Raw genomic sequence first — 19592 nt, 5'->3', positions numbered from 1 at the left:
TAAATGTCTGACCATAGCCTCTTATGGTGCCTCACTGTGGGGCTTTCTACCCCAAATAAATAAAAAATAAAAACATTTTTAAGATCTTCATTGGTGGTTCCCCAATCGACCCCCACATTTTCCCTGCATTCTGAACTAGGGCTGAGGTACATTATTGACCAACTGAAAGTGGCCCCATTGATTTGCTGGGCAAAAACGTGGATTAACAGCGAGATTACATTAAATCATATTATTTTAAGAGACTGTATGGCATTAGAGAAGGTTAAGTGGGGGGCGTGGCTTGGGCGCCGATGGCGATGGTCGCCTGAGAGCTCGGCTCCGGGACTAAGCCCGAGTTTATCCTGAAAATCGGTGGCTGAGGGGCACCCCAAACCCCGCATTCGGTTGTGCGAGGCGACGACACCCTGCCGGGGGCCTTAGTGGAATTTGGACGGGGACTGCTCTGAAGAAATGCCGAAGTTTGCGGAGTGGCGGAGTGCGACCCAACATGGCGCCCGGATCCCTTTGTCCCCTCGATCGGAGCTACTGAGCTGAGGAGGACTCGCGGATGTCGGCTGGCACCCGGCTTCATCATCCTCGGTTGTTTTGGACAGTGGACATTGACGGGCTCAGACTTTATGCAACGGGTTCACACTCGATTAGACGACTGGGCGGGTGCCCACGCACTGGAGGGCACCGGGTGTGGGAGCCTTCGGCTACAGGTGGTGGCCCGCATCGCGACTCCGCAGCCAGATACGTCCTCCCGGCCAATTCAACTACATGGGAGGCGCGACACTCTGGCGCCACGGAACAACCGAGGGAGTTGGTGGCCCTCACCCGGGAGCTATAGTGGGTGAACGGGCCTGCCCGTCCAGGCGACGGTTGTCTCCGCCCCCTCATCGGTGCCCTCGGACGACGTGGCGGTGGTGTGAGCCGAGGCGGCGGAGCCCCTACAGGCACTGGAGAAGGAGATCGCCCAGACCCGATGTGAGACGGAATTCCCGGGAAGGTCGCGATCGACTCCTGTACGCGGAGACACTTACTCCGGGACACCTACGGAGAGCCCCCGGCAGCATGGGGAAACCCAGAGGAGCCAAGGGATCCACCCAGACCACCTCGGACTCTGAAGCCCAGGACAAGGAAGAGCAAGGAGACCCCAAAAGACCTGATGGCGCTCCGCTGCAGCAACAGTTCGACCGAATACTGGAGGCGATAGAGGCTACTCGGTCGGCCCTCCAACAGGACATTGCTCAGGTGGCGACAGGCCTGGGCCTCCTTAGGGCGGACCATGGTAAACTCTCGGACCGGGTCAAGGAGGTGGAGGGCACGGTGAAAACTTTGGAACCGGCGCAGAGAACCTTAGCTGCGACGATAAAGGATGCCATGTCCCGAATCGAGACCCTCGAACGGAGGGCGGAGGATGCGGAAGGCCGCAACAGAAGGAACAACATCCGAGTGGTGGGCCTACCGGAAAAAATCGAGGATGGTGATATGGTGCGATACTTGGAGACCTGGCTCCGAGACACGGTGGTCCCGGAGGGGCTGTCCTCCTTCTACACTCTGGAACGGGCCCACAGAGTTCCAGCACGACCCCTACAGCAGGGACGCACTCCAAGGCCGGTGGTGGCGCGGTTGCTACATTTTCGGGACAGAGACTTGATCCTAAACGCCGCCAGGCACAATGGTCCGTTCCAGGTCGCGAACAGTCAGGTGAACATCTTCCCTGACTATACCTACGAGACGCAACGCAAGCGGTTCTCCTTCCTGGCGGCTAAGCGTGAACTCAGAAGTGAGGGCATCCAATATTCCCTCCTATTCCCCGCGAAGCTCCGCGTCATTGTCGACGACAAAGCCCAGTTTTTCGACACCCCGGAGGAGGTCTGTAACTGGCTCGAACTGTATCGGACAGGGAAAGATGGTTTCGGCGCCTCGACCCAACGGGAGGATGAGCCGGAACAAAGGAGGCGATCCAAGAGAGTCAGTAATCGCCGCGGCCGCACGGGAGGGCCATCGACTGCGGAGACATCATCGGAGCGGAGGGGAGTGTTGGAGGTTCTGTCGGAACTATCGGGAGCAAGAGATGAAACTCTCGAGGAGGAGGAAGAAAACCCGGGTGCCCAGGGGGCACCATCGGACTCGGAGGATTCAGTGGCAGACAGTACCCATACACCGGTGATCACACCGAAGTCGGTGGAGGACCTCTTAGACGGACAAGGGTGACGGGGTACGCTGCCTTGTTTTGGGTGGGGGCCCGGCAGGGGGGAGGCGGTTGCCGTTCTTTATTGCTGACAACGGAGGAGGGAGGGTTGGGGGGCCTCTGCTCTTGCCCCAGGAGGGTTTGATACCGGGGGGGGCTTGCTATAGTCCTGGTAGCCTGGGCGACGAGGGCCCACTGCCTCCTCCCAGCCCGCACCTGGCCCATAAGGCCTTCCTACGGTGGCGACCGTGGGACTAGGGGAGGTTTTGGGGTTGATACACGCCGAGGTTTGGATGGGATCTAGATGGTGCAGTTTGGGTCCTGTTCTGGGGGGGTTGGGGGGGGGCCTTGTTGGTTTTTGGGTGGTTTGGTTTTGGTTGGGGAAAATGGCCGCCATCAGCGCTGAGTGGATTGATGCTTTTTCTTTGGGGGGACCCAAACGGGAAGACTGTGCAAGAACACTATGGGACAATGGCTGATGTTGCTAACTTGAAATGTGTTACTTGGAACGTGAGGGGGCTTCACACTATGTCCAGGCGTCACAAGGTCCATGCTTATTTAGTGCGTAGGGGAGTGCAAATGGCGCTGCTGCAGGAAACGCATCTGAACAAGGCGGAAGGGGCGGCGCTTCAGCGTAGGTGGCGAGGGCAGGTCTTCTCCACGGCGTACTCTGCTTATGCCAGGGGGGCGCTAATATGGATTAGGGCAGGAGTCCCCTTTCAGGTCACGAGGACAGTGTTGGACCCAGAGGGGCGTTTCGTGGCCATCTCAGGCACCCTAGGAGGGAGGGATCTGAACGTTTGCTGTGTGTATGCTCCTAATGTTGACCAGACTGCCTTCCTTTCCGGGTTATCGGGCTCGCTGGCCCACTTTTTTGCCGGGCCCCTCCTGCTGGGGGGAGACTTTAACTCCGTAGTAGATGTGGACATGGACCGCTCGCACCCCCCGCTCCCCGATTCCCCGGTCCGGCGTACGGCCAAGGGTCGTCAGGATTGGCAGACCCGCTGGGGTTTGACGGACATTTGGAGGGCGCATCACCCCGCGACTAGAGATTATTCATACTTTTCGAGCCTCCATGAGCTACATGTCAGGCTAGATGGCTTTCTTGGTTCGCCCGAACTAGTTTCGGCAGCGGTCCGTTCGGAGTACCTATCGCGGACCATCTCGGACCATAACCCCCTCCTGCTGGACGTTCGCTGGTTCCCCGGGACGCCGGCAGTACCCACCTGGAAGATGCGCCCCGAGATCCTCGAGGACAGTGTCTTCAAGGCGGACCTAGGGGAGAAAATCGCGGATTATTTTGCGTCCAACGGCGGTTCCGCGAGTACTAGGGCGTTCGAATGGGACGCTTTTAAGGTGGTGGTGAGGGGCTACTGTATCTCTAAGAAGGTGGGCATGAGGCGTGTTATCCTGGCAGATTTAGATACAGCGGACCGGGCACTCCGCGAACTTGAGGTTAGCCGTCCCGGGCACCCGGAATTACAAACGCAAACGGTAGAGGCGAGGGAGAAGGTAGCGGTAGAGGTCGAGCGGCTCCGCTGTTTTGATTATAAGGCCTATACGGTCCGGTCTATTGCGGAGGGAGATAGGTCAAGTGCGTTGCTGGCGTGGTTGGCCAACCCCACGCGCCAGTCCCAGACAACGACAAACATGCGTAGGGCAGATGGGACCGAGGTTTGCACCCAACCGGAGATTCTTAGTTGCTTCCGGCATTACTACGAAAGTTTGTACCGTAGTCGCTCCGCGCGTGACCCGGATCGGCTTGACAACTATCTTAGCCCACTGGAACTCCGCACAGTAGGACAGGAAGTGGCTGAAACCCTGGGATCCGATATCGACTTAGGGGAGATCCGCGGGGCCATCAAACGGATGGCGAGAAACAAGACCCCGGGCCTAGATGGCCTCCCAGTGGAGTTCTATGCAGCTTACGCTGACCTCTTGGCCCCTCGGTTACTAGTGGTCTACAGGGAGGCGAAGAGGTTGGGTCGTCTCCCTGGCTCGATGTGTGAGGCGTTGGTGGTTCCTCTCCTCAAACCGGGCCGGGACTCGTCCGACCCGGGGTCTTACCGTCCCCTATCCATGCTGACGGTGGACTACAAAATATTGAGCAGCATCTTAGCCTCGAGGCTGCTGGGACATATGAGTTCCCTAGTACATGAGGACCAAGCCGGTTTCATCCCACGGCGGAATACAACTATGAACATCCGACGGTTGTTCCGCTTGCTTGGGGAACCATTTGTGGAAGCCCCGTCCCCGGTGGTCTTGTCGGTAGACCTGGAAAAGGGTTTTGATAGCCTGGAATGGGACTACCTATGCACGGTATTACGGAGATTCGGCCTCGGGGAGGGATTTGTCAAATGGACCGCAGTCCTCTACGCTTCCGCTTCGGCCAGGGTTCGATCGGGCCCTTTGATTTCGTCGCGATATCCGGTGGAACGGGGCACGCGGCAGGGATGCTCTTTATCCCCGCTTCTTTTTGCACTAGCGGTAGAGCCGCTGGCGATGCACCTCCGCTCGGGAGCCCACTACACGGGCTTATGGACGGCGGCGGGCCCGCATTATGTCTCGCTCTATGCGGACGATCTGTTGCTCTTCCTGGAGGATCCGGTCGACGCTTTGCGGGGAGCGGAAGTAGCGCTAACGGAGTTCGGAGCAGTCTCGGGTCTCCAAGTGAACTGGTCTAAGACCTGCCTCTTCCCAATGCGCAGGGGCACCCCCGCTCCTACGCTAAGTAAGGAGATCAGGTGGGAGCCCGACTGCTTTAAATACCTCGGGGTATTTGTGTATCATGACCAACCCGACCTCCTAGATGGGAACATTGCCCGTTGCATGCGAGCGCTCCGAGGCTGCATGGACTTCTGGGCCACGCTGCCGCTCTCAGTGGCGGGACGTATTGCCCTGCTCAAAATGGTGGCGCTCCCCCGGCTATTGTACTACTTCCGAACCTTGCCGATTTGGGTCCCACCGGCCACGTTTCGTCGCCTGCGTTCTATGGTGATCGGGTTCCTCTGGGGAACGGGCCGGCGGCGGGTGGCCCTCAACACCCTGATGAGGCCAAAGGACGAGGGGGGGCTTGCTGTGCCGGATTTCGAGAAGTACTACCTGGCGGCACAGCTCCAGACCTACACCCAGGAGATAGCCAGGGAATTCAGAGGCCCGGAAGACGGAAGGGGGACGGGTATGGCCAGGCACATCCTCTCCTTTATCGCGCTGCGACAACGCTTGATCCTACGGGACCTATCGATGGAGGAGCGGACTATCCGACTGTGCTGGAACCGGGCTCACGCTAGAGGCCACTCACGGAATCCATATGCACCTGAAATACCGTTGGGGATGCTGACGGCCCTCCCCCACGGAGGGGATTGGTCACGATTGGCGGACTGGGAGGACTCAGGTTTACAGCTCGTCGGGGACCTGTATGAGGACGGAGCGCTCTTGTCCTTTCAGGATCTCATTGACCGCTTTGGGATCTCCAGGGGCGACTTTCTGCTGCATTCGGCCATTGTGCGAGCGATCCAGGCGCACTGGCAGAACGGGCTAGAGGAACCCCAATTATCTCAGGTATGCCAGTACGTGATGATGTCGGCGGGCACGGTGAAGGCGGTCACTTGCCTCTACGGCAGGTTGATCACCGAGGGGTTGGTTCCTCTCACCACATTGAAATCCCGCTGGGAGGAGGACATTGGTAGGGAGATACCGGAGACGACCTGGGCCCAGCTGGTGAGGCGTGCCTGGAAGGGTACACGCAGCGCCCGTTTCCAACTGGTCCACTATTATGTTCTCCACAGAGCGTACCTGACCCCGGTAAAGATCAGGCGTTATTTTGCCACGGCTTCAGCAGAATGCCCTAGGTGCCCGGCTCAGGAGGCGGACCTTTTACACATGCTATGGGCCTGTCCAGGGCTGACGTCCTACTGGCAGGAGGTAGAGGCGACCTTAGAGGAGGTGACGGGGAGGCATCTATCATTCGATGTGGCGGTGGGGCTCTTGCACTGGTTCCCCCACACCCCCCGGAATAAAATCTCCAGTAAATTCATTGACCTGGGGCTCCTACTTGCTAAGCGAGAGGTGACCAGGAACTGGAAGGCACGGGCTGGTCCGGCAGGCAGCAGATGGCACAGTGAGCTTTTGAAGTGGGCGGCGGGTGAGAGCGCGCTGAGATACCAGCTGGCTTGGAGGCAGGGTAACGAGAAGGCGCAGGAGGCCGCGTTAGAGTGGGAAACGCTGGTGCAGGCCCTCAGAGATTATTGTACCCCCAGCGACTCCGATTGTGATGAGGCAACTCGCCCCGAGTCCCGATAACCATTAGCATTGATAGCACTATTACCTTCACCGTGGGTCAAGCAATGGATCCTACGTTGATGAGCTCCCTGGCGCTGATGGTGGGGGGGGGGGGGGGGGGGGGGGGAGAGTTCCGTAGTTAATGGGCAGTTCAAGGGGGGGGGTTACTGTGGGGGTTTTGGGTTTGTTTAGAAAAGCAGAAGACGGACAGTGTGTCATCCGGACCAGCTCCAGCATTCTACTGACCCCAGCTTATTTGCCGCCCGACCCCAGGGATATGGGCTAATTGGCTGTGTACAAACGTTATGGAGGGGGATCAGTGGGCTTTCTGTTGTACATATCGTTCATAACACAATGCTGGTCGATACTGTATTGATTCACTGATTCCTGCAATAAAAATATATTTAAAAAAAAAAAAAAAAAAAAATTAGAGAAGGTTAAGAATATTCCCTGGCTAGTCTATCTTCAGGAGATGTTTCTTAAACTTGGACGCCCAGAAATGTATAGGTTTCCAGATTTGATTAGAAAGGATGACTTGAGCTGGGTTAAGAAAGATTTCTTGGGTATGTTGACACTGGAACGGGAGGAAATGGAGCTGAAGAAACCTGTGTTAGAGCTTATTATGTCCTTTCAACTTAATTACTTATTGAGCCATACCTTAAGATTGTCACTATTCCCTTTCACCGTCACCTTTTAATTAGATTCAGGTTTAACATAATTCATTTTACTCTGGGTTATTTTCCAGTTTGGGGCAAACCCGAATCCTCCACCCCCTACAGTTGTAACAATTTTTCCTTCCAAGATACGTTGCATCTCATTATGTTTTGTGAGCACTACGTTGACATAAGGAAACAGTTCTTGGTACCACTATTGAGAGAGGCTGGGTTTGTTCAAGTTAGGCCTGCCCTCACTTATTTACAACTGTTAAGTAGTACCAGGGTTTATGGGGTTGCTTGCTTCTTGGTGGCCGCTGTTCGCAACAAAGCAAAAAGAATAGAGGCTAGTGATCTCCCTGTTTGATTTTATTATTTGCTTGTAGACTGTATTTAACCCATATTATGATATTTTTATTACTTTTATTGTATATTGTATGATGAACTTGAACCCATATTTGTATTTATTGGAGAGATGAAATGATGTATTTGTTACCTGCTTTTATGATTTTAATTAAATCGAATAAAGTGTTTGACTTGACTTGAGGGGGGTAGGTCGCACCACATCTGACAATCGTATCATCCAAGTATGGCCAAAGAATTAGCTGCTCTGACCAGCAGGCTGGACATAGAGAAAATCTTCTGCCTACATTATCCAGACGCCTGCCCTCTTTTTCTGAAGGAGTGGTAAGGGGAGCTGAAGGATTTCTAAGTTTCCTCTGGGCAGCCTGCAAGAGTCCGGTCTAGGCTGGCTGGCTGATCCTCCGGAGCCTTATATTTTTTATCCAGGCGAGGTGGAACTGGAATGACCGTGGCTGGATTTTTCATTACCTTTAAGCCTTCATCCCAAACATGCCCCACAATTGGAATTGACTGGACCAATTCCTTATAAGGTTCCTTAAAGTCATAAAGGAAGCACTCCAATTACACCTTGGTCAGTTCGAACCATTAGGCAGCTCTCTCCATTAAGTCATGAAAACCCCCTATATCTACAGAGGGGGTAATCAACAGGAGCAGGAGAAGCTAGATCTGGAATAACAGTCATCCAACTCCGCATCTGGATCCGGTATCGTGACGTTTCCTTGGTCGTCGTCAGAGGTGTCATCCTGGACGGTAGGCGCAACAGGTGGAACATCCTGCGCTTCCAGCATTGGCGGAAGCGGTGGTAATTGTGGGGCCACAGGACAGTAACCGGCACTCCTACTGGAAGAGGAGGCTGTGTTGCAAATCTTTTCCTGTAATCCAAGAGTATAGCTTGTAAGTCTGTCAGTAAGGAGGAGGGCATTTGGACCATCTCCTGATATTGAGAGGGAGCACCATACTGTTCAAAATCCTCGTACTCCCCTTCAGAATCTGTGTCCTGCCATTTGTCGTGTAGCTGAGAAGAGCTATCAGCATAGCCAAAAGGTCCTTCCTCCTCATCCGATTCCTCTTCTTTGAGGAGAAGTGCAGGAGGTAAAGGAGTCACCCTCCTTGGCGAAGTAGTCTCCGGTGTTTTTTGAACAAGATCGAAAAATGTTCAACTGTGTTGAACTCGACACAGAGCCCGGTGCCAGTACCAGTGACTAGGAAACCACTGTTGATGAGGTGAAATATGAAGACTGTACCTTTGATGTTTTCGTCGACAGAATCGATAACGGTGTCGTCAAAGGAGTCTTTTTTGATGATTTTACCTCAGAAGTCAACGATGATGGCTTTCTGAAGGTGTATGAAGCCGCAGGAGGAGATTTTGGAGAAACAGAAGGATTAGTTACTTACCTGTAATCCTAGTTCTCTTCCAGGGTTATAATCATCAAAGTCATAAGCACTGAATAGTCCCGCCCTCGTGCGGGACCCAGGAGCAATAGCCAATAATATGCATATATCTACATATATATATAAAACCATATAAATACGCATAAAACAACTATATATATATATATATCATATACATATACATATGCAGCCCAATATACACCATACTAGGGTCAAAAACTGCCATTACTGCCTGTAAAATCTTAACATTTGCTAAATAAAGACATATAAATTACATTATATGACCATGCAAAGAAGAAAACACTGCCCTGGTTTTCTCTGAAACACACAACCTTTATTTTCAAAGGTAAAACAGGCAGGATCATAGAGGCAGCTTTAGCCTAGATAGGCTGCATAGTAACAACAGAAAAAACTGGCGCCATGCCTTCAAGACCTCTGTGAGCCTCCAGGCTCCTATCATGCACCACAGGTGACAGTTAGGTCAGTTCTTTTGGACGGCGTATAACAGTGTGATAACTGCATGGGTAACATGTAAAATAGACAGCTCTGGTATTCGCCCGGGGAGGAGGGTGGGTTGCTTATGACTTTGATGAGTATACCCCTGGAAGAGAACTAGGATTACAGGTAAGTAACTAATCCTTTTCTTCCAGGGGATACTCATCAATAGTCAATCAATATATATTGCTATGGCAGTCTTAAGAATCTGTTTGACTTCCGCATGGCTGGATCAATATCCACCCACATTTCAACAGTGGCGGATGCGCTTCTTAGCTACATATAATCTTGAAATTGCCATTTATAGCCGGAAAGGTATCAGGAAAAAAATTAAGGGATTAAAAATGTGGGACCCAGTTAGATTATGGCTAGTGAGCCCAGCATAGATCAATTAGGCCGAGATGTATCGAGTGCTTTAGGAATGTAACGATGTATTTCTTTTTGTTTTTTCTTCTTATTCTTCGAAGCCTGTATTTTCCTATTTTTTCTTTATATTTTTTTATTCTTTTACTGCTAATTTTCAAATTTCAAAATGTTACCTGTACAGGGAGGAGGGCTTTCAGGGGGGGAGGGCGGGGTAACCGTGATGTAAAAAAAAAAAAAAAAGTTAAAAATCTCAATAAAGATTTGTTAAAAAAAAACAAAATAGTCATAATCACTGAATAGAGTAGCAAGCCCATCCCATGCCCAGCGGACGAAAACCAGACTCTCTAAACAGTATACTAATATATATTACCCAAACAAATTCCTCAGGGATGCTTGACCAACTTGAGCATCCGCCTGAGTATCAGAATCAAGGAAGTAATGGCGAGCGAAGGTATGAGCCGAACGCCACGTAGCTGCCTTACAAATTTCATGAACAGCAACATTTTAAAGCATTGCTATCGTAGCAGCCTTTCCTCTAGTGGAGTGCGCTCTCGGTTTGCCCGGGAGCTGTTTCCGTGCCAATTGATAAGATAACGTAATGCATGACACAATCCATCTAGAAATGGATCTCTTAGACGCAGGCAAGCCCGTATTCAGAGGACTGTAGTTCACAAACAGATGATCAGTCTTTCTAACACATTTAGTTTTATCAAGATAAAACTTCAAAACTCTTTTCAAATCCAAAGAGTGTAAAGCTTTTTCAGTTGGAGTGTTCGGATTAGCAAAAAACGTAGGCAGTGTAACTGACTGGTTAATGTGAAAATCCGAGACTACCTTAGGAAGGAATCTTGGATGAGTCCGAAGCACCACTCTATTCGCATGGAAAACGAGATAGGGTTCTGTAGCACAAAAGGCCTGAATCTCGCTCACCCTGCGCGCAGAAGTGATAGCTACAAGGAAGGACACCTTCCACGATAGATGTTGAAGGGAGGCCTTATGAATAGGTTCCAATGGAGGACCCATCAATTTAGACAAAACCACATTAAGCTCCCAAGGAGGAGAAGGAGCCCGCACGGGAGGATACACTTTCCTGAGACCCTCCAGAAAACCTTCACAACTGGCATTTGAAAGAGAGACCTGCGCATGGGACTTTCGATATGCTGTTATTGCTGCCAGATGGACCTTTATAGAAGAATATTGTAAACCTGCTTTGGCCAAAAAAGTAAGTAAGGTAACAGTACCTGTTCCTGACCTCTAATAGGGTCATGACCTTCAGCAGCACACCACATGAAAAACCGCTTCCACTTGAAAGCATACGACTTTTTTGTAGAAGCTCTCCTTGCCTCTCTTAAAATGTGCATACAGTCCTGCGAGAGGCCTAGATGTCCATACTGGACGAACTCAGGAACCATACTGCTAGCTTCAGGGAGGGCAGGTTGGTATGGAACACCCTGCCGTTCTCTCTGGTCAGCAGATCCGGACAGCAAGGAAGCCTCCTGTGCGGTACTTTGGATAGATACAGGAGACCCAGGTACCACCATTGGCGAGGCCAATCCGGAGCTACCAGGATCATGTCTGTCTTGGACTTGTACAGCTTCGTGATCACCAAGGGAATGAGTGGAATCGGTGGAAAAGCGTAGAGTAATGTCTCTGACCAGTCCATCCATAGAGCATTTCCCTTGGACCCTCGTTGTGGGTACCTGGACACGAAGACGCAGAATTTAGCGTTTTCGGCGTCCGCAGAGAGATCGATTTCTGGTGACCCCCAGGCCTGGAAGACATCTCATCACTTTCGTCTTTTAAGACCCAGTCGTGTGCTTCTGCGAAGTGTCTGCTTGGATGTGGAGGACACCGGGCAGATGGACAGCTGAAATTTTCATACTCCGAGCCAGAAGCCACTTCCAGATTGCTTGCGCTTCCAGCGATAGAGGTCTGGATCTCGTTCCGCCCTGCTTGTTCAGATAGTACATCGTTGTTGAGTTGTCTGTTTGAACAAGCAGTGAGTGTAGGGAGGTGGATACCTGACTATGGTTACCCCCAACTTTTTGCCTGGTGTTTTGCTGGTTTTCCAACTTAGTTGGCCTGGGACCCTGCCAATCAGGACCCCAGGCCTACTGCTCTCTCTGTAAAATGGATTCCATGTACCTTAGGTACATATCCAATTGGTACTGGGCCACCTTATCAGACCCTGTAACTCAGGGCATAGGTGTACCCAGGGCCTACCAGGGGCTGCCACATGTATTATGCCACCCCTGGCTGGCCATCTAAATCTGACACAACTGGCTGCACGACAGCTGGGGCAAGGTGGTGTTTAGATTTAGATTTGCTTTAGATATAGTATACCTATATCTAACCCTAAAATGGACACACAGATTCCTATCAGTCACTCCTATGGCAGGCCTTGACAATCCTGAAGGCAGAGTGCTTGGAATCGTGTGAGATGGTGCTCTGGCATGAGCTGAGCCCGTTTGCAGCTTGCGGAACCCAGTCCCAATAGCTGTTCCATGATAACGCGTACCATATACTCTTAAGTGCATTATAATCCTCGCGGTTATATGCTATCTTTGGTATCGCTTTATCAAAACATGTCGAGTAAGGTGTCATCCGAATTGGAATACTAACCCCTCGCCAATTCTGGCGACGGGGTTAGCATTCCACCCTTCTAGAGGGACACAACATGTATGTAACTGTGAACCCCGGTTAAAGTTAACTCAAGCCTCAGCATCACAAAATGGATGCTGCCACCACAGACACAAGTCTGACCCCCTGCAGCTGGGAGTCCTTCCAGCGAGGGGAGCCTGGACAAAGGGTTTCCTGTCAGGGGCGGTGCTAGCACCATCCCAGACAGGGTTTTGTGTATCCTGGGTAGGCAGGGCTTTAGAGGAAGGTGACTGCAAGTGGCACCCCGGTGCTCACTATGCATCTGCCGGCTAGAACCAGTTCCAGGGGCACTCCAGCCCCTGAGCTAGGGAAAGTCCGGCATGGGAGAGGGGTGTGACCACCCCCCTTCCTGGTCCCACCAATGGGCAGGACCTAGTCACGTGCCAGCCCCTTTTCCTAGTATAAAGATAGGAGCGGGCCCCCTTCCAAATCAGATCATCTTTGAATCAAGAAACTACTTTCTACGAAAGGAACTCTCGACTTCTTCTCAAGATTTCTCCATTTTGACTAAGGAGTAGTCACCCTGCACCCGCAGGCACCATCTAAGAACACTGCGGTTTGCTGCACGTCCTTCCTCCGGAATCCGACTGACCAGCACGACGAGACCCGGCTTCCCTGGCACCTCTGACCTCTACCTACCTCTACAGCTAAGCTGAGAATCGTAGGTGCGACGAGACCTAGAGGGACCGGCCATCATCAGAACTGCACGACTTCTATCCAGCACGACCGCCGAGGGATCCTCGTGTGAGTGCTTTGGGGTCCGAGAAGCCCCAACCCTGAGCAGCTCCAGCACCGAAGTTCAGCCCTCCAGCATCCACCAGATCTGCGTGGGGCCCTTCTGCTTTTTGCTGCTCACCGCGTTGTCTGGCTACTAGCCCGCTGGCTTGTGGCCTTCCCGACGACGATCAACGACAACAACACTGCTGGTCTGGTTGGTCCAGACTGGCTCTTGCTCCCTTCCAAAGAGGAGCACCCCGGACCCTCCTGGTCCACTCCAGACGCCATTTTGAGTCCACCGCGTGGGCTTGAATTTGCCCAGACTTGTTGCCCCAATCCTGGGTCCAGCGACGTCGACAGCAGCAACCATCGTGGGACAGCTCGCACCTCCATCCTGGTCGCCGACAACGCCTCCTGGTCCGTGAGACTGCAGAGCCCAGCGTCGCCCACTCACCTGGTCGAGGTGACTCCATCCGGTGCCATCCTGGTGCCCATCTAATCACTGGCTAGTGATTCAGAACTTGGTCCCCTCTGCTTACAGGTGTCTTCCATCTTCGATTCAGGCTTGGATCCACCGAACAATCTTCACTGGTCGCCTGCCAGCAACTTCTTCTTTCAGGCTCCATAGACTGCAACGAGGATTCCCGACGTCTTTCCAGACCTATGCAGCCGCAGCCCCTGGGCTAGGTAAACTCGGCATTTCGGTGCCCCAGCATAGCCTCACTATCTAAGGGTCCAGATCCTTTTTCGTTTTCAGCCTAACTAGTCGGGTTCGCCCGAGAACACTAACTTTGCTTTTACTAGCCTCCATAGACTTTGTCCCGCATCCCGCGTGAGAGTGCACACTCTGCACCCGAGTCCCCTAGGCCTCCTGCTGGCAATCTGAAAGTTCAGTAGGCCAGTCCTAGCGATTCCAAACCCTATGAGATTAGTACTTACCTGCTAGTAATTTCGCATTCCACTTTTAGAGTGTATGGTTTTTCGTGCCCCTCGGGCATTTGTGTATATTGTGCAACTTAAAGTATTTTCGTAAGAGTTTTGTTGTGTGCTTAGTACCCTGTCCTCATAAAGAGTACAGGGCTGTTGTGATCTAAATAAATACACTGTTTATTTTCATAACACGTGTGTGGTGTCCTTTCACTTGGTGTTCAAGGGGTATATGTGATGGTATAACAGCTGGCTTAACACGCCCTCTAGAGTCTAGCCTAAAGACTGCTCTTGTCCATGCTACTAGGATAGCTGGTCTATCGGTTGACTTACAACCAATCATCAATAAGGGTTGTTTGGACTGATACATAGTGATCACTAGAATAGTGAGCACTGCATATCAGGCCAACTTCTCACAGTGAGGATGTCTTGATCGCGGGAAAGAAAGCCTTGAGAGCTAGGTGGACAGCTCAGAGTTCCAACATGTTTATATGATACAGTCTTTCTTTCTCCGACCACACTCCTTGAACTTGAAGGGACCCCAGATGGGCGCCCCATCCCTGAAGGGACGCATCTGTCACCAGCGAACGTCTGGGCATGTTCTCTTGAAAAGACACTCCCACTACCAGATGACTCCGCTGCATCCACCATCGAATGGAGATCCGCACTGACCGAGGTAGTGAAAGTTTGTCCTCCCAACGGTTTGAAAACTGGGACCACTGATCCTCCAGAGACTCCTGCAGAGGTCTCATGTGCAGCCTGGCGTTCGGAACGAGGAAAATGCAAGACGCCATGGACCCTAGCAGAGACGAGATCTGTCTGGCCGTTGTTCGAGGAGTCTCTAGCAAGGTTTGACACTTGAGGAGAATGGAGGATAGTCTCTCGTCCGAAGGATACGCTTTTGCGTCCTTTAAATCCAGAAGTGCGCCCAGATGGTGCATCCTCTCCGTGGGATTGAGGATAGACTTTTTGAAGTTTACGTGCAGGCCCAGTCTCCGTAGCTGATGTATGCAGAACGTGAGAAGTTGTTGAAGCAGAATCCAAGACGCACTCTTTAGCAGCCAATCGTCTAGATAAGGATAGACGAAAATATGTCTTTTCCTTAGGAAAGCCGCTACGACTGCCATGCACTTTGAGAAGGTGCGAGGAGCTGACTTTAGCCCGAAGGGCAAGACTGTGAACTGGTAATGGCTGGTTTGTATGCAAAACCTTAGAAACTTCTGATGCTTTGGAGCGATGGGGATGTGGAAATAAGCATCTTGAAGATCTATAGAGCACATCCAATCCCCTTGATGCAACAGTGGAATTATTTGATGTAACGCCAGCATTCTGACCTTTTCTCGCCAAATGAATTAATTGAGGCGTCTGAGATCTAGTATGGGCCTGAACTCCTTGTTTAGACCTTTCTTTGGAACTAGAAAATATCGGGAGTAAATGCCTTGTCGACGCTGTGCCCTCGGGACCTCCTCGATGGCCTTCTTAAGGATTAATGCAGACACTTCCTGCTTCAAAAGATGAAGTTGATGGATCACAGTCGTTTGAGGAGGAATGGAAGGTGGAGGAGACTTGAACCTGATTGTATATCCATTTTTTATAATATTCAGCACCCATTTGTCGATTGTGATGTTTTTCCACTCTTCCAGGAAAAAACGAAAACTTCCCCCCAACCGGAGTGGGTAACGGGCTCAGGGGAAGCAAAAACTCACTGTTTTTGTTGCTGCTGCTTGTTTCCAGGTGCAGACTGTCTGGAAATGCCACCCCTTCCTCTACCAGAATGACGCTGGGAGAACTGAGATCTTCCCTGATTCTGCTGTGACGACCATTGAGGGGTTTGAACCCTCTGTTGGTTCCGTCTCCGATCATAAGGACGGTATTTTTTCTTAAAGTCCTTTCTCTACTCGAGACCAACAGCTCTCACAGTATCAAGCTCCGACTTCATTCTCGACATCTCATCGACAGCATAAGAGCCAAAGAGCGATTTTCCATTAAACGGTAGATTAAGTATTCGGTGTTGCGCTTAAGGCCCGTAAGCCTTAGCCAAGCTGAGCGCCTGGCACAGAGTCCATGAGCGTAACCATGTGTAGACAGGTCGGAAGCATCAGCAGCTGCGCTAATCACCTGGTTAGCCACTAGCCCACCTTCAAGAAGAATTTCACGAAAATCATGCTGGTCTTCTTTGGGAAGATTCTCTGCAAACCAAGACAAGGAATCCCATATTGCGCAGTCATAGCGACCCAGTACAGCGGAGGCGCTGGCGACCTTCATGTAGGAAGCGGAGGTGGCCCACATTCTCTTCCCTACTGAGTCCATAGTTTTGCTGTCTTTATCAGGAGGCAGAGAGGATGACATCGCTCCTGCCTGATTCTTACGTGCCGCTGAGACGATGACCGAATCAGGTTGTGGCTCAGACCTCAGAAATAATAGATCATTGTCCGGAGCCTTATACTTTTTTGCGATCCGCGAAGAAAACGCTCCCAAAGATGCAGGAGTTAAGAACTTGTGCTCCGCAGGCTCCAACAGACGTGGAACCAGAGGAAGTAAAGGCCTTGATGATAATTTCTGATGTAACGTTTCGAAAATGACCGTTGTCTTGGCAGTAGAGACCGGCATCTCGATATTAAGTTTCGCTGCTCCACGACAGAGAACTTCATTAAAGGTAATCACGTCATCAATCGGTGATATCCTACTTGGAGGAGTTGATGACCGCATCGGTGAGTAGTCCCTCTTCGAATTTGTAGACCTTGTCGATGATCTAGTATCGCGTCTCCTAGAAGAACGGTGACGCGAAGACCTAGGAGAGGGTGAAGCCGGCCTCCTCTCTGATGGAGACTTTCTCGGAGGAGCACGCTCACGTCTTCTCGGAGAGTGGACCAACTGTACAAGAGGCAATCTTGATCTTGAAACAGGTCTTACCGACACAGGAGACCTGGAATAAGATCTTAGAAGGTTAATCCTCCTTCTCTTCCAGTCTCTGATCTCCCCCAGCCATTGTGGTGAGACATTAGCCCCTGTAGGTGAAGGTGCTCTTGAGGGCTCTGGAGAGATTTGTACAATCCGCAGCCCAGGGGAGGAAGAGGAACTCCCAGAAGACACAACAGAAACCTTAGATCGGTCTTTGGACACCGTTCTAGGCCTCTCAGCTGCAGGAGACGTCGACGACAGCCTCCTCGACGTCGATTTTTCCAACGGCGATCTCCTCGGCGGCGACCTCCTTGGGCGGCCACCTCCTCGGGCGGCCACCTCCTCGGGCGGCCACCTCCTAGACGACGATTGTCTCTTCGGCGTTTTAGTCATGCGCCTCGACGGCGATGATTTTCTCGGTGTCGTGTGCCTCGACGCCACATGACTTGGGCTCTTCGACATCGAAACCTCTACTGCCTGGTTCGAAGTTGACGTCATTGCGCCACTTGACGGCGACCTTGACTGATGTTTCGAGTCTCTCGGTGGTGACCATCTACGTCGATGAAACGACGTCGATTCCCGTCCTCTCACAGTCGTAGGGGAGCCAGACCTGGACCGCCTACGCTCATGTCGCTTCTCACCTTGTTTCGACGGCGAATTCTTCTTCAAAGGCGATTTCGATGTCGACTGATGCCGCGACAGTTATTTAGATACAGATTTTGAGCACACAGGTACCTTAGAAGAAGATCTGTCCCTAGAAGTTGAAGGAGACCGATGTTTTCTCTTCTGCCCTCTGTCCTTGCGCTCTTTGCGCCGAGAAGGCTTCCTGGAATGAAATTCTTCTCTTCCACTCACAGTTTCTCGGCTGTCATGCAGAGACTGAAGCCTGCTCTTCTCTCTCTCTCTCTCAAAGTTCTATTTGACAAATTGCTGCAGTGGTAGCAGAGTTCTGGCTTGTGAGAAGATGGTAGACAAGCTACACAGACCGAATGTGGGTCAGTCTTGGCCATTTTTTTAACACAGGCCGGACACTTAACAAATAAGTCCGGCATTATGACTGGAGAAATAGCCAAAAAAACGCAAACAATTGTTGGATTAGGCAGATAATGACTAAAGTCGTCGAGTAAAGACGAAAAAATGAGAGAAATACCAGAAGAAAGTGAAAAAATATCACCAACTGGCGAGCTCAATGCTCCAGGATCCTCACGGAAGGAGCCGGAAAAAAAGAACTGACCTAACTGTCACCTGTTGTGCATGATGGGAGCTGGAGGCTCACAGAGGTCTTAAAGGCAGAGTGCCAGTTTTTTCTGTTGTTACTATGCAGCCTATCTAGGCTAAAGCTGCCACTATGACCCTGCCTGTTTTACCTTTGAAAATAAAGGTTGTGTGTTTCAGAGAAAACCAGGGCAGTGTTTTCTTCTTTGCATTGTCATATAATGTAATTTATATGTCTTTATTTAGCAAATGTAAAGATTTACAGTCAGTAATGGCAGTTTTGGAGCCTAGTATGGTGTATATTGGGCTGCATATGTATATGCATATTATCTATATATATATGGTTATTTTATGCGTATTTATTTGGTTTTATATATATATATTTAGATATTACGGACTCAACCTCAACACTTCGTCTGGAGAGGAGATGACAACAATGTGGTGAAAACTTCTTTTTATTTTCTATCTTCGCCGCTTGCTTTATATGCATATTATTGGCTATTGCTCCGGGGTCCCACACGAGGGCGGGACTATTCAGTGCTTATGACTATTGATGAGTATCCCCTGGAAGAGAACTGGATTTCCTCTCAAGACTTACTCCTTTTGATAGCCCTTCCCTCTCCTTTACACCTTGGTGAGGAGATTCGAGAGGACTAAGCCCTTTAGACCTATCGGAGGTCTTTTTCAAGGCCTTACCAGAGCTTTTCTTAGAAGGTGAAGGAGAAGGTCTACCCCTTTTTACAGACCTTCTGGAAGAGGTCGCAGAAGATGTTTTGTCGCGGTCACTGGCTCCTTTCTTGACTTTAGCTTCTGGAGCCAGGTCAAAAGACGCCCTACACGATTACGCAAAGTCTTGGGAGAAAAGGTGCGGCATCTTACAGTCTGCAGCCTTATGGTCTGGGTACTGACAGCAAATACAATCTTTGTGCTTGTCTTCAATGTATAACCTCTTCTTAGCACAAGTGGCACATGCTTTAAAGAGGGCCTTCTTTATCCGACATCCTGAAGAAGTTGTTGTAGAAAAAACTGTTGAAAAGGTTGTAGAAACAAAGTTCTAGTAAAAACTGAGTAAAGCTCAGTTGGGACTCCCTTGCACAATGTGCATTAGAAAATCTGAGCTTCTGAGCTTCTCTCAGGAGGGTTCTACAGGGTGAGGCTAATCTGATTGGTTGTTCATTTTTATTTTTTGGTTTCTTTTACAAAAAGGTGGCTAGGTTGCAAAACAGGAATGGGCCTAGGTTCTATATTAGTGATGGTTTCAATTGCTATTTTATGTATACCGGGGACTCCCATTCAGATGACGGGGAATGATACAAGCATGGGAATCTGTGAAAGTTCCAATACTGGAGTAACCAAGGGAATTAAAGCCTTCGATTCTAGTTAAAAGAACTCAAATTCTAATCGAACAGCTGGAAAGTCATCTTGGAAGCATCACCATTATGTTT

The 19592-nt window shown here is 50.7% G+C and overlaps 1 protein-coding gene across 2 annotated transcripts in view; it reads right to left on the bottom strand.

Annotated features, from left to right (window-relative positions):
* Positions 1-19592, bottom strand: part of CDK13 (cyclin dependent kinase 13) — an 841634-nt gene that overhangs the window by 389906 nt on the left and 432136 nt on the right. The window lies entirely within an intron of this gene.

Source organism: Lissotriton vulgaris, chromosome 4_1 (assembly GCF_964263255.1).
Source record: "Lissotriton vulgaris chromosome 4_1, aLisVul1.2, whole genome shotgun sequence".
In the NCBI taxonomy this organism is placed as follows: Eukaryota; Metazoa; Chordata; class Amphibia; order Caudata; family Salamandridae; genus Lissotriton; species Lissotriton vulgaris.
This window is presented reverse-complemented; position numbering and strand designations above follow the sequence as displayed.